Source organism: Globicephala melas, chromosome 4, assembly GCF_963455315.2.
Source record: "Globicephala melas chromosome 4, mGloMel1.2, whole genome shotgun sequence".
Classification (NCBI taxonomy): Eukaryota; Metazoa; Chordata; class Mammalia; order Artiodactyla; family Delphinidae; genus Globicephala; species Globicephala melas.
The window spans coordinates 101,139,029-101,154,634 of NC_083317.1; positions in this window are offsets into that span (position 1 = coordinate 101,139,029).

Sequence of the window (15,606 nt, forward strand, 5' to 3'; positions counted from 1 at the left end):
CTTTTAATGTCAAGCAGGTTAGGTCAGATGTGGTCTAAAAAAAGTTCAAACTTTGCTCCAAAGAATATTATGTACAGAAATGTTAATTCTGTAACTTTCACAGAGACCCAATACATATAACCCATTCGTGGTTGTGAAAAACTGTATACATTTTTTTAATTATGCAGACTATTTTCATATTGGTCCTTTTACTCCTCTTCTTCTGTCTCATTCATATAACAAACATCATTAACAGTATTTAGGGAATGGAAGACATAATGACAAAAGACCTAAACAAGGAGTCAGCAGTCTGAATTCTTATACTAATGCATATTTCTCTAATAGTTGAGCATGAGAAAGTCATTGAGAATCAGAAACTTCAGGGGTGAAACAAAAATTATCATGGTCAAAAGAAACAGCAGGAACCTTGTAATCAGAGAGACCTTTTTGTTTGTTTCTAAAGTATTAACTTTGCACCTTAACAGCTGTAAGACCTTGGATGGTTATTTTGATCTCGGGTGGCCTCAGCCTGCAGTGGCTTAAAGCAGGGTTTCAGTTCCCGGCCAGTGACTGAAGTCGGGTCTTGGCGGTGAGAGCACCAAATCCTAGCCACTAGACCAGTGGTCAGTGACAAGGCTCTGGCCCTATGTGTTTGCAGAAAAAGAATTCCCAAAACGATGGAAAGTAGTGAAACAAGTAAAGTATTTATTAAGAGAAAAAAAAGAATACGTGTGGATAGACACACGGGTGGACTCAGAGAGAGAGTCGCGCCCTAATGGCAGTTTGAATCACTTTTATGGGACATTTCTTCCACGTTTCCTTTGGCCAATCATTTTGATTTGCCTTGTTCAAGTCTGTATTTGGTATATCTCAGGATCCTCCCCTGTGTGTGCACGCATCTCTTAGCCAAGATGGATTCTACCTAAGAGGCCTATGGGTAAGTGAGCATTAGTTGACATCCCTTCCCTTTTGACATCCAAGGAACCTTTCTGCGCATGTGTAGTTGGGGAGGTCTCCTGACTTCGAGAATGAGGAATATGTGGTTTCTTATCTTCTATCTGGGCAGGTTCCAGCCTCCTCTCTCGATTGTCCTGTTATTCCTGTCTCGGCGTATTAGTCCACAAGGAACAAACTCAAACCGTTTGCCCAGAGGGCCCATCTGTCTCCTGCCTCAATTTTACCTCCAAAAACTATGTTTTCTTCACCAGGAGGACAATGATAAGAATGTATTCTACACATATTTGATATAATGTGTGATAAAGTGCAATGTAACCTTAAAATAAACATGTTCAAATAGTTTACCCTTCCTTGGACAGTGAAGATTCCTTTAAATGACAGGCCAGAAATAATAACATTAAAACCCACAGCAAATGCCTCAATACAAAAACCAAAAGCTGAAAACAAAAAAAACAGCTATTAGATTTCCACAAATACACTCCAATAAACTGCTTATTTTCCATTTTTTACTTCTATGCCAGTTATCAATTGCCTCTCAGCTCCAAATCCACCCTTCTTTTCTCTGCTTTGTGATACTGGAGCTGAACCCTTTAAATGTTTCCTTTGTCTGCTGCCACAGTGTTAGATTCTGTTAGGAGAGGGCAGTGAAGGGACACTTCAAAAGGAAGGCGCTTCTCTTCCTGTTCCTGTTGTTTTTTTTGTTTTTTTTCCCCCTACAATGTATTGCTCATCTAGTGGCTTCCCAGCAAATCTCACAGGCAGCCCTGTGGATGCTTCACACTGAGTTTCACCAGCACCCACCTTGGGGTTTCTTGCCTGTTAACCCTGACCTACAGCACATCTCAAAACTTTCACCTTCCAGTGAACCAGGGCCCCACCCTCTGCAATGTGTGTGTGTGTGTGTGTGTGTGTATATGTGTGTGTGTGTGTGTGTGTGTGTAGGGAGCTCCTTTCTATCAAGTTTGCTTCTTTCTTTAATATTCTTCAGTCCTACAGATAGTGGCTGCTCCCTACCTCTACTATTCCTAAGTTCTTTAGAGTTCTCTCTAGCCTCTTCACACTTGAAAAATGGAATATTTCCTGCCATATCAGTAAACAAAGGCTGTCACAGTCATCAACGTTTGCAGCCCTCCAACGTGAGCTGGTGAGCCCTGAGGAAACTCAGGATGTGAAAACACAGTATACTGGCCCCAGATACCTGAGGTGCATATCAAAGGAATGATTCCCATAAGCCCAGACCTCTTGCATCTTCCCAAACATAGAAAAGGGCTAAATTCCTTAACTTGGGATATCTGGTTTTCTTTAATTAACAATAATATTTTGATGTTCAGACTACCTGCCCTTTGTTACAAAACTTCTATAAAACCTGGCTCCTCCTCTCGCCTCCCCGGAGCAGTTTCTCAGAGTTGTCTGAAACGCTGTCTCCCTAGTTGCAGGCCTCATTTTGCCCCAAACAAAACAACTCACAACTCTCACATTATGCATTTTTTTTAAGTCAACATACTTAATCCCCTGTTACTAGTTAATGATTCTTTTTTTGCTGTTGTTCTTTTATGTGCATTTTTCCCCTTTGCTATTGTTTTTTTTTGAAGTATAGTGGATTTATATTGTTGTGTTAATTACTGTTATATAGCAAATTGATTCATTTATACATATATATATATACACACACATTCTTTTTTTATATTCTTTTCCATTAGGGTTTATCATAAGATATTGAATATAATTCTCTGTGCTATACAGCAGGACCTTGTTGTTTATCCATTCTACATATAAAAGCTTACATCTGCTAACGCCAAACTCCCACTCTATCCCTCCCCCAACTCCCTCCCCCCTGGCAACTACCAGTTTGTTCTCTATGTTTGTTATTCTGTTTCTGTTTCATAGATGGGTTCATTTGTGCCATATTTTAGATTCCTATTTAATAATTCTTTATATTAAAATTCCCATCTTCAGATTATTGGTATGATTTCTGACTCTTGCATGGACCCTGACTGATGCACCTTTCCTTACTCAAGATTAAAGATATCAAGTGTAATTTAGATTTGATATTCTGGACTAAGTCACTTGAAAACACATACCATTTTATAAATCTCTGATTATGGTTCTTGCAACTGTATGCAGCTTCAAAGAAATTGAATTTCACTGGATAAAAATGAATTTGAAGTTTGTAACAGACTTCAAAAACATTTCACAATACATTGCAAAACAGCAGTGGAATATAAAATCTTGGAATGACTTGGAAACACAAAGAAAACAGGGAAGAGTGTACATAAAGAAGAAAAGTTCTGTTAGAGTTGAAGTCTCAGTGCTGGTCTTAATATAAAATTTTTTAGCTTTTTTTTTGTTTAATTTTCAGAGGTTACATGAATAAACTTAGTAATTTTCACATATAGCTAGTATGTGTGTGTGCATCTATATATATATATATAGATAGATAGATAGATAGATACACACACACAGACACCCATATGTAAGTTTGATCTTATTCCTATTTTCGGGTTCTCTACCATACTCTCTAAACCTCTTGACAAACAAATAAAATATCCTTTAAATTGATTTATAATCTTTCAAATTTGTTTTCCACAGTAATTTTCCATATGCTTCTCATCCTGCATAGAAATTATTTCCCCTTGAATTATTTCATCGTGCTCACTAAATACTAAACCAATTTTATTATTATTCTTTTATCTCTTATGGCACTAACATAAGAAGTTGATAATTAAATTAATTTTCTGCTTCTAAAATGGAGAAAATCGGCTAAATTACTCTGTTTTAAGCATCTGGAAAGTACTTAGTATAAATATACATACTTATTGATAACAAATGCAATGACTTAACTTCCAGGCAGCTTCCCCTGAACCTGAACCACAGTGGATTGTCAGTCACTGTGCAGTGTTCATGAACACTAGCAATTACAAAGGCAAATTTTATTTCCATTTTAGGTTAGTCTATTCCTTTAAAATCAATTTTATTTAATGTATTTTGACTAGTATTTTGATTTATGTATTTAAATATAAATATCAGGATATAATAATTTGCTCAACCTTGTTTTAGGATTTAAGAAGATTCAAGGTGAATTTTACCTGGGCATATTCTCTGAGTTCCAAATTATTTTTTTCCACTAAGAGTAAAAGAGTGTTCACATGGGGAAAAGGAGATATAGTTTTATCCTAAAGTATCTCTCGACATGAAAATATTCTCTGACAACTCAATAGATCATTTTAAAGAACAGGTTTTACTTCTTCACCAGGGTTCTGACTCTCTTGTAAAGCCCTGGCATACACATGATTCAAAGTTTTATATATATGTACATATATATTGGATGTATACTGAAACAACTTAATATTCCCCAAGGATATGTCTTCTTTTGTTTATTGACTAATAGTTAATGTACAAAAGATTATATAAAGCACTAAAAAATAATTTTCAAAAATATTTTTAAACCGAGATACAGTGATACAGTAGAAATTGTTTTAAAGAATTTATATTCACATGGAAATATTTTCATAGAATATACAGTTAAAATTATATAAAACTAGCTATTATATGATTAAATACATTTTAAATAACCATAGATATTTAGAAGGATAATCACCAAAACTCATAACAATTATCTCTGTGAGATGGTATTACAGGGCAAGGAAGTGAAGGTGAATTAATTTGTTTTCATATATTCATGCATTTTTTCTAGTGTTTTCTACTTGAAATGTAATACAGTCACAAAAAAACAAAATAAAAATTGTTTCAGTTGCTTCATTTGCAAATATTTTCTCCCATTCTGAGGGTTGTCTTTTTGTCTTGTTTATGGTTTCCTTTGCTGTGCAAAAGCTTTTAAGTTTCATTAGGTCCCATTTGTTTATTTTTGTTTTTATTTCCATTTCTCTAGGAGGTGGGTCAAAAAGGATCTTGCTGTGATTTATGTCATAGAGTGTTCTGCCTATGTTTTCCTCTAAGAGTTTGACAGTTTCTGGCCTTACATTTAGGTCTTTAATCCATTTTGAGCTTATTTTTGTGTATGGTGTTAGGGAGTGATCTAAACTCATACTTTTACATAAGTTACAAGCAGCTCATGTAGCTCAATAACAAAAAAAAAAAAAAACACAACCCAATCCAAAAATGGGCAGAAGACCTAAATAGACATTTCTCCAAAGAAGATATACAGGCTGCCAACAAACACATGAAAGAATGTTCAACATTATTAATCATTAGAGAAATGCAAGTCAAAACTACAATGAGATATCATCTCACACCAGTCAGAATGGCCATCATCAAGAAATCTAGAAACAATAAATGCTGGAGAGGGTGTGGAGAAAAGGGAACACTCTTGCACTGCTGGTGGGAATGTGAATTGGTACAGCCACTATGGAGAACAGTATGGAGGTTCCATAAAAAACTACAAATAGAACTACCATATGACCCAGCAATCCCATTACTGTGCATATACCCTGAGAAAACCACAATTCAAAAAGAGTCATGTACCAAAATGTTCATTGCAGCTCTATTTACAATAGCCAGGAGATGGAAACAACCTAAGTGTCCATCATCGGATGAATGGATAAAGAAGATGTGGCACATATATACAATGGAATATTACTCAGCCATAAAAAGAAACGAAATTGAGCTATTTGGAATGAGGTGGATGGACTTAGAGTCTGTCATACAGAGTGAAGTAAGTCAGAAAAAGAAAGACAAATACCATATGCTAACACATATATATGGAATTTAAGAAAAACATAATGTCATGAAGAATCTAGGGGTAAGACAGTAATAAAGACACAGAACTACTAGAGAATGGACTTGAGGATATGGGGAGGGGGAAGGGTAAGCTGTGACAAAGTGAGAGAGTGGCATGGACATATATACACTACCAAACATAAAATAGATAGCTAGTAGGAAGCAACCGCATAGCACAGGGAGATCAGCTCGGTGCTTTGTGACCACCTAGAGGGGTGGGATGGGGAGGGTGGGAGGGAGGGAGACGCAAGAGGGAAGAGATAGGGGAACATATGTATATGTATAACTGATTCACTCTGTTATAAAGCAGAAACTAACACACCATTGTAAAGCAATTATACTCCAATCAAGATGTAAAAAAAAAATTGTTTCAATTTGAAATGAAAGTAAAAATGATGCCAATACCTGTAGATTTCTGTTATCTGCTATTTTCTTATACCATGTTCTCAAAGAAGTAATCAATGGTATTCATTTTTAAAATAAACAGACTCATAGCCAGTGTGTTTAATCAATTATAGATACCATTTATAATATATTTTTTATGATTTTTGTGGCAACAATATCTTATTTATATTGTTATATATGGTAATTTATATTTATAAAAATTTCCTACAAATTTAGTAGATAATGTATCATTTTCTTTCTCTTGATTTCTTGGCTTTAATAATTCTTGAGAATTTTTCCTTGATATTTATGCAAACGTTTTGACTATATGCACAGTATTAGAGTAGATACTGAGGGATATTAATACATATCCATGAAACAGTTTCTATCTCCTAAAATTTTGTAGGATAGCTAAAATATGTAATTCCTCACATACCATACAGCAAGACCTAAATAATAAAAAAAAGTTGATTCAAACAACAGTACAATAGCTGTTGGTATCAGGTAGAATTAAAAAATGAGTTGACATTTAAGGTGGGTATGGTGGGATTTCCTTGGATGGTGTTATGGGTAGATGTCATTATATGAAGAGAAAATGGAAGAACAAACATGAGGAGGCAAAAAGTCAACTGCTGCATTTGGAGCAGTGAAAATACATCAGTTTTGCTATAGCTAACTGTAGGAACTAGTAAAAAGGCTTGGAAACAGGGTCTTGCATGCTAACTCAGTGGTTTGCACTTTATCTCCAAGTCAGTGAGGATGCCTTGGAAGACAATGGGAAACGTTATGATCAAAGCAGAGTTCCTGGAAAATCAGTCTGATGCTGGTATACAGGACAGACTGGAGGAGGGGGGAAAAAAGCAGAGCTGGGGCGATGCATTAGAAGACTTTGTTGGTATTCCAGGAATTCATGAGTACCTAGACTATGATATAAACAGTACAAATGAAAAGTGAAAGCATATAAATGAAAGATATAAGTGAAGACTGCACAAAGCTTGACAATAGATTGGATGTGAGGAAGGAAGGAAGGTATCAAAAATAACTATCCATGTTAGATAAACAGGAATATGGAAGAACAGAAACATTGTAGGAAAAGCTAGTTTAGGGGACAGAAATGTAATTTAGCATTAGCCATGTTAAATTTAACACGCTTGAAAAATGGCCAAAGAGTCAAGGTACAAGTAAAAATGACTGACTTGAGCTGGGAAGAGAGGCAAGGACCGGAAATGTCAATTGAGAAATGATCTTGCTTTACTCAGGTTTCCTGGCACTGATGGTGGCAAGTGGTGGGTTGCAGCCTGGCCACAGGTTTTTTGTTTTAATGGATTTTTAACAGTGTGATCAATGTGTATAACATATAAATAAGTTTTTATTATATAAATAGTAAATTTATATATTTATATAGAAAACATCTTGAAGAATCACCTTCTCATAGGTTTTTCAATTTTATTTATGAAATAAAATGCCACACAATAAAAGAATAGAAGCAATTTCAGAATTGAAGTCAACTCCCAATATATCCCAACTAAAGCATACATTTTCCCTCGAGATCATACTGCTTTAACGAAACTAAAATGTTCTAATTAATTGTAGTCTCATGTAGTGACAATGATAAATATACTCCAGTGCAAATTCCAAACTTCAGATGCTTAAAATATAGACAATTATGCAATATTTTCTGCTATGCTGTTATTTTTTGGAAAAGTTAATGTTAAATTTGGCTCTTGCCTAAATTGCTTCTATGAGAAACAAAAATAAAAAGAAAATTGAGAAGAGTTATTCGTGGATATTGTAATAATCACATTGCTGAATCTCAATATTCCTATTTTTATTATTGAATAACTCTTCTTGGAATGATACTGAATAAATAATCAGGCACATGCTCTAATTTTCTTACTACATCTTTATTGTTTAATAATCCTTACTTGTATGAAATATTCATTTTTAAATGCTCATATGTTAAATTTTATTTAAGTATACTTTAGAGAAAAGTTATCAAGCCAAAGAGTAAGATTGGAACTCTAATTTTAGTGCAGATTAATAAGATATCATAGCTTACTGGTAAGAGAAATTAACCTAATAAACAACATTAAAATGATCAATTTTTAACAAAGATCTAAGGCAAAACATGGAAGTTATAAAAAAAAAAAAGGAACTCAGAAGAGCTACTATTGCAACACAATATTTTTAGAAAAAGGTATTTCCCAATAAGAATATAACAGTGTGAAAAGAAATCTTACCACCTAGAAATAGCAAACTTTAATATTTTGGTAAATAGTCATGAAGATATCAACATTCATGGAAATACCAGGATACAGATTTGTATAAGTTCATTCGAACTCTAATATACTTTTCCTCTAACTCTCTATTTCCCATTAAAAACATATATCTGGCTTCCCTGGTGGTGCAGTGGTTGAGAGTCCACCTGCCGATGCAGGGGACGCGGGTTCGTGCCCCGGTCCGGGAAGATCCCACATGCCGCGGAGCGGCTAGGCCCGTGAGCCATGGCCGCTGAGCTTGCGCGTCCGGAGCCTGTGCTCCGCAACGGAAGAGGCCACAACAGTGAGAGGCCCACGTACCACAAAAAAAAAACCACACACACACACACAAAAAAACGTATATCATACCATATGAATATCAGTATATACACAGAGAGAATTTTAGTGTCTACATGCTTCATATAATTGCTCTAGGGACAATAAATGAGACAGTAAATAAAAAAGCACTCAAACTGCTACCTAATAAAAAGTATTAAATGCAGAATAAATATGATCCAGTAATATTATCACCATCATAAGAATAATTTCATTCTTCTGGGTTGATTGACACTTGGGTTGTTTCATTTCTTTATTTTATTGAAGTATAGTTGATTTACAATATTAAATTAGTTTCAGGTGTATAACATAGAGGTTCACTATTTTTATAGATTATAATCTATTTAAAGTTGTTACAAAATAATGGCTATAATTCCCTGTGCTGTCAAATATATCTTTGTTGCTTAACTATTATGTACATAGTAGTTTGTATCTCTTAATCTCATACCCTATCTTGTCCCTTCCTCCTTCCCTCTCCCCACTAGCATCCACTAGTTTTTCTATATCTGTGAGTCTGTTTCTGTTTTGCTATATACATTCATTTGTTTTATTTTTAGATTCCACAAAAAAAGTGATAACATACAGTATTTGTCTTTCTCTGTCTGACTTATTTCACTAAGCATAATACTCTATAGGTCCACCCACAATGTTGCAAATGGCAGAAGTTCATTCTTTTGATTCTTTCTTCTAATATGCCATTGTGTGTGTGTGTTTATATATATATATATATATATATATATATATATATATATATATATATATATATATACCACATCTTCTTTATCCATTCATCTGTCTATGGAAAGTTGGGCTGCTTCCATATCTTGAGTATTCTAAATAATACTGCTATAACATTGGGGTGCATGTATCTTTTCAAACACTATAGTGTTTTGGGGTTTTTTTTTTTTTTTTTTGGATATATACCCAGGAGTGGAATTGCTGGGTCATATGGTATTTCCATTTTTAGTTTTTTGAGGAACCTCCATTCTGATTTCCATAGTGTCTGCAGCAATTTGCATTCCCACTAACCATGTACAAGTATTCCATTTTCTCCATATCCTAGTCAGCTTTCATTATTTGTAGTCTTTTTGATTATAGCCATTCTGTGAGGTTATACCTCATTGTTTTGATTTGCATTTCTATAATAATTAGCAGTGTTGAGCATCTTTTCATGTGCTTCTTAGCTATCGATATGCCTACTTTGCAAAATGTCTATTCAAGTCTTCTGCCAATTTTTTAATTGGGTTGTTCTTTTGATATTAAGTTGTAAGAGCTGTTTATATATTTGGATATTAACCTCTTATCGGTCATATCATTTACAAAGTTTTCTCCCACTCTTTTCATTTTCTTGATGGTTTCCTCTGCTGTGCAAAAGCTTCTAAGTTTAACTAGGTCCCATTTGTTTATTTTTGCTTTTATTTCTTGTGCCTTAGGAGACAGATCCAAAAAAATATTGCTTTGATATATTTCAAAGAGTGCTCTGTCTGTTTGTGTTGTTTTCAATTTATCATTTTTCAAGGATAAGCCTTTTACCTCCTTAGTTGGATTTGTTGCTGGGTATTTTATTCATTTTGATGTGATTTTAAATGGGATTTTTTTGTGTGTGGTACGCAGGCCTCTCACTGCTGTGGCCTCTCCCACTGCGGAGCACAGGCTCCGGACACACAGGCCCAGAAGCCATGGCTCACGGGCCCAGCTGCTCCGCGGCATGTGGGATCCCACTGGACCGGGGCATGAACCCACATCCCCCACATCGGCAGGCAGACTCCCAACCACTGCACCACCAAGAAAGCCCTAAATGAGATTTTTTTTTTACTTTTATTTCTGATATTTATTAGTGTATAGAAGTGCAACAGATTTCTGTATATTAATCTTGTATCCTGCAGCCTAGCTGAATTCATTTATTAGTTCTAATAGTTTTTTGGTGGAGACTTTAGGTTTTTCTATATGTAGTATCATGTCATTTCTAAATAGTGAAAGTTTTTCTTTTCTCTTCCAATTTGAATGCGTGTATTTATTTTTCTTGTCTGATTGCTGTGGCTAGGGCTTTCATTACCATGTTAAATAGAAGTGGTGAGAGTGGGCATCTTTCTTGTTCCTGAAGTTAGAGGAAGACTTTCAACTTTTCACCATTTTGTGTGATATTATCTGTGGGTTTGTCATAAATGTCCTTCATTATGTTGAGATATGTTCCCTTTATACCCACTTTGAGGAAAGTTTTTATAATGAATGGATGTTGAATTTTCAAAAATTCTTTTTCTACATCTATTGAGATGATCATATGATTTTTATCCTTCCCTTTGTTAATGTGGTGTATCACATTGGTTGATTTGTGAATATCAAACCATCTTTGCATCTCTGGAATAAATCCCACTTGATCATAGTGTATGATCCTTTCTATATATTGTTGGAATCAGTTTGCTAATATTTTGTTGAGGATTTTGCATCTATATTTATTAAAGGTATTTGCCTATAATTTTCTTTTTTTTGTAGAGTTTTGTGGTTTTGGTATCAGGATAACGGTGGCCTCATGAATGAATTTCGGAGTGTTCCATCCTCTTCAATGTTCTGAAATAGCTTGAGAAGGAGAGATATTAACTCTTTATATGTTTGGTAGAATTTCCCTGTGAAGTGGTCTGGTTTTGGACTTTTGTTTGTTGGGAGTTACTTGATTGCAAATTCAATTTCACTATTAGTGATCAGTCTGTTCAAATGGTCTGTTTCTTCTGGATTCAGTCTTGGCAGGTTGTATGTGTCTAGAAGTTTGTCTATTTCTTTTAGTTTGTCCAATTTGTTGGCATATAGCTGTTTGCAGTATTCTTTTATGATTTTCGCGTCTCTGTGATATTGGTGGTTATTTCTCCTCTTTTATTTCTTATTTTGTTTATTTGGGTCCTCTCTCTTTTCTTCTTGGTGAGCCTGGCTAGGTTTATCAATTTTGTTTATTAAAAAAAAAACAAAGGTTCTTGATTTCACTGATGTTTTCTATTATTTTGGGTCACTATTTTATTATTTCCTCTCTAATCATTTTCTTTCCTTCCTTCTTCTGATTTTGGGCTTTATTTGTTCTTCTTCTTCTAATTATTTTAGGTGGTAGGTTAGGTTGTTTATTTGAAATTTGTCTTGTTTCTTGAGGTATGCTGTATTACTATAAACTTCCCTCTTAGAACTGCTTTTGCTGCATCCCATAGATTATGGAAAGTTGTGTTTCCATTTTCATGTGTCTCAAGGTATTTCCTGATTTTCTCTTTGATTTCTTCATTCACCCATTGGTTTTTTTAGTAGCATTTTGTTTAGTCCCCACTTGTATATGCTTTTCCCAATCTTCATCCTGTAACTGATTTCTAGTTTCAAATTGTTATAGTCAAAAAAAATGCTTGATATAATTTCTATACTCTTAAATTGGTTGAGATTTGTTTTGTGGCTTAGCATGTGATCTATTCTGGAGAATGGTCCATGCTTATTTCAAAAGAATGAATATTCTGCTATTTTGGGATGAAATGTCTTGTAAATATATATTAAATCCAATTTGTCTGTTGTGTCATTTAAGACCCCTGCTGCCTCATTGATTTTCAGTCTGGAAGATCTATTGATGTATGTGGGTTGTTAAAATCCCCCACTATTACTGTCTTATTGTCAATTTCTCCTTTTATGTTTGTTAATGTTTGCTTTTTATATTTAGGTGCTCTTGTACTGGATGCATATATACTAGTTGTTGTGAATCCTCTTCTTGTATTTATCTCTTTATCATTATATAATTTCTTCTTTGTCTTTAGTTATAGCCTTGTTTTGAAGTCTATTTTATCTGATATGAGTATTGCTACCATAGTAGGATTTTCATTTTCCTATAGAGTCTTACTTCTTTTCCAATTAGAGGATACCCTTTAACATTTCTTTTAGGGTAGGGTTAGTACTGATGAACTCTTTCAGTTTTCGCTTGTCTGGGAAGTTCTTTATCTTTCCTTCAGTTCTAAATAATAATCTTGTTTGGTACAGTATTCTAGGTTGCAGGTTTTTCCCTTTCAGCACTTTGAATATATCATGCCACACCCTTCTTGTCTGCAAAGTTTCTGCATAAAAGTCAGCTGATAATCTTATGGGAGTTACCTTGTATATGACTCTGTTTTTCTCTTGATCCATTTAAACCTCTCTTTAACTTTTGCCATTTTAATTATGTCTTTTTAAAAATTTTATTGAAATATAATTGATTTACAATGCTATGTTTAGCATTGTAAATGCTAAACATTGTATGTTTATTGAGTCAGCAAAGTGACTCAATTATACATATATACATTCTTTTCATATTCTTTTCCATTTTATCACAGGATATTGACTATAGTTCCCTGTGCTATACAGTAGAACCTTGCTGTTTATCCATCCTATATATAACAGTTTACATCTGCTAATCCCAAACTCCAAATCTTTCCCATAATTATAATATGTCTTGATGTGGTCTGTTTGGGTTCACCTTATTTAGAACGCGATGTGCTTCCTGTACCTGAATATCTGTTTCCTTCTTCAGGTTTGGGAAGTTTTCAGCCATACTTTATCAAATATATTTTCAATCCCTTTCTCTCTCTCTTCTCCTTCTGAGACCCTTATAATGCAAATGTTGGTACTTTTAATGTTATCCTGGATCTTTCAAACTGCTCTTATTTTTAAAATTTGTTTTTCTTTCTGCTGTTCTGATTGGGTGATTTCCATTATTCTATATTCCAGATCACATATGCATTCTTCTGTGTCACTTAGTCTGCTATTCATTCCAACCAGTGTGTTTTTTTTTTTTTTTTTAATTTCAGCTACTGAATTCTTCATTTCTAACTGGGTCTTTTTTATATTTTCTACTTCCTTGTTAAAATTCTCACTGTGTTCATTTACTCTTTTCACTAATTCAATTAGCATTCTGATTACTAATATTTTTAATTTTTTATCTCTTAAATTGTTTATTCTGTTTCATGATTTATCTTTTTTAAGTTTTTAAAATAATTTTATTGGAGCATACTTGATTTACAATGTTGTGTTAGTTTCAGGTGTACAGCAAAGTGAATCAGTTATACATATACATATATCCATTCTTTTTTTGTTTTAGATTCTTTTCCCATATAGGCCATTATAGAGTACTGAGTAGAGTTCTTTGTGCTATACTGTAGGTCCTTATTAGTTATCTATTTTATATATAGTAGTGTGACCTTCCAATTTATCCCTCCCCCCACTTAGGGGGCTTTCTATTGCTCTTTCAGTTGAGACCAGTTCCTCTGTCTTTTCATTTTGCTTAACTTTCTCTATCTCTACAAATTGAGGTGAAATAGTTACCTATTGCTATGTTGAAAGGGTGTCCTTATGTGGGAGCATCCCTATACAGATTGCTTGTGCCCAATGTCTTTGGTTAGAGAGCTAGATTTGATATGGATGCAAGTCATATCTTTCCTCAGGGTTTATTGGCAGCTATCACCTTGGTAGAAGGTGGGGCTGGAGATAGAGGAGCTAGGGTTAGAGCTGAGTGTGCTGCTCAGTGGCCATCATCACCCTATGTGGGAGTGGGGTTGGATTCCAAGTTGTTGGGGCAGGAGCCCTGTGTGTCAGTTCCAAGCTGATTCCATTCTCTTTAAGTGTGCTTTCCTCTCTCCCAGCACTGATATCCTTGCCCCAGAGGGGAGCAATGCTGAAGCAAGTGGGGCATGTACAGGCTCTCAGCTCATGATGAAGCATGGGCTGCAGTGGTCTGGCTGCAGACAGATGTCCAAGCTGCCTCCTATGCACTGCCTGCACAGGCACCAGAAATTGTTGCCCTTGCCCTGCTCAGATACAGCCTTGGGTCTGAGTCTTTTTTTGTCCCTCACAACTGACCATTCACCCCAGCCTCTGCCTCTCCATCCCTGTTGTGGATGCACACTGCAGGGCAGTCAGGGTCCATATAGGCTCTTGGTGTGTCTCTGGGCATTGGCTGTGGTGGACCAGCTGCCATCATGGTTTCAGGCTGTGTCTGGTGTGCTGCATGAGTACTTCCCAACAATGTCCTCCCTTCCTCCCCCAGATGTCACTTTAGATATGAGTCATCTCTGGGTCCTACAGCCGAGATAGTTACAACCAGGTGATGACTTTTCCACTTGAAAGCATGGGATTATAAAATATATTCATAGAATTTTAAAAGAATGTATTCAATATTTACATTTCTTATATTAAACATTTGTCCAGGTTTTAAAAGAGAAACCAGGGAGATGGGAAGAGCCAGAAAAAAAGCAAAGTCTAAGGCAAAGAGAAACAGGAATGCCAAGGGAGGGAAGGAAATTTCAATCTTATAAATCAGTATTAAAATGGGAGATATAACTCTGTAAAAGATAGGGAATCAATATAAAAATATGCTTCTGCTGCTTGAGGACTTTTGATTTTTTAGTGGCCAGCTGATGTGGAAGTAGAAAAGGCTACAATGTATGGATAAAGGGCACAAATGAGGATTTTTCTACGTTGATCTATAGTTTTCTTCCAGAATTGATTTTTATTTCTGAAATTCTTATTATGAGTGCACAGTGGATCCAATTATACCTGTGTAAAATGTCCCAAGATTTTTTCACAGAAGCTGGCACTGAAAAGTGAGGTGAAATGAAATGTACAAAAAATAAAGATGGGAGTTCCTGACCTAGATGTGGAGATACATGTCAGTTTGGTTAGACAGAGCCCAAGCCTATGTAACCTTTGAGTAAGTCATATAGGTAAGAACTTGGAGAAAATTAGAGGTTTCTAATATAACTGCTTTGATCCATCTAGAAGATCTATTTACTCTATGAGGTAGTTTGTGAAATCATGATCTGTCTGACAAGAATGAGAAAGACAGAAAAACTTAAGTGCTCCAGAAATCAAGAATGTCTTATAGCAATGAAGATAGAAAGCAGAAAGTTTAAGATTGAGGTCTGGATTACATTTAACCACTACATGGATATAAGTCATCTAGAGTAAA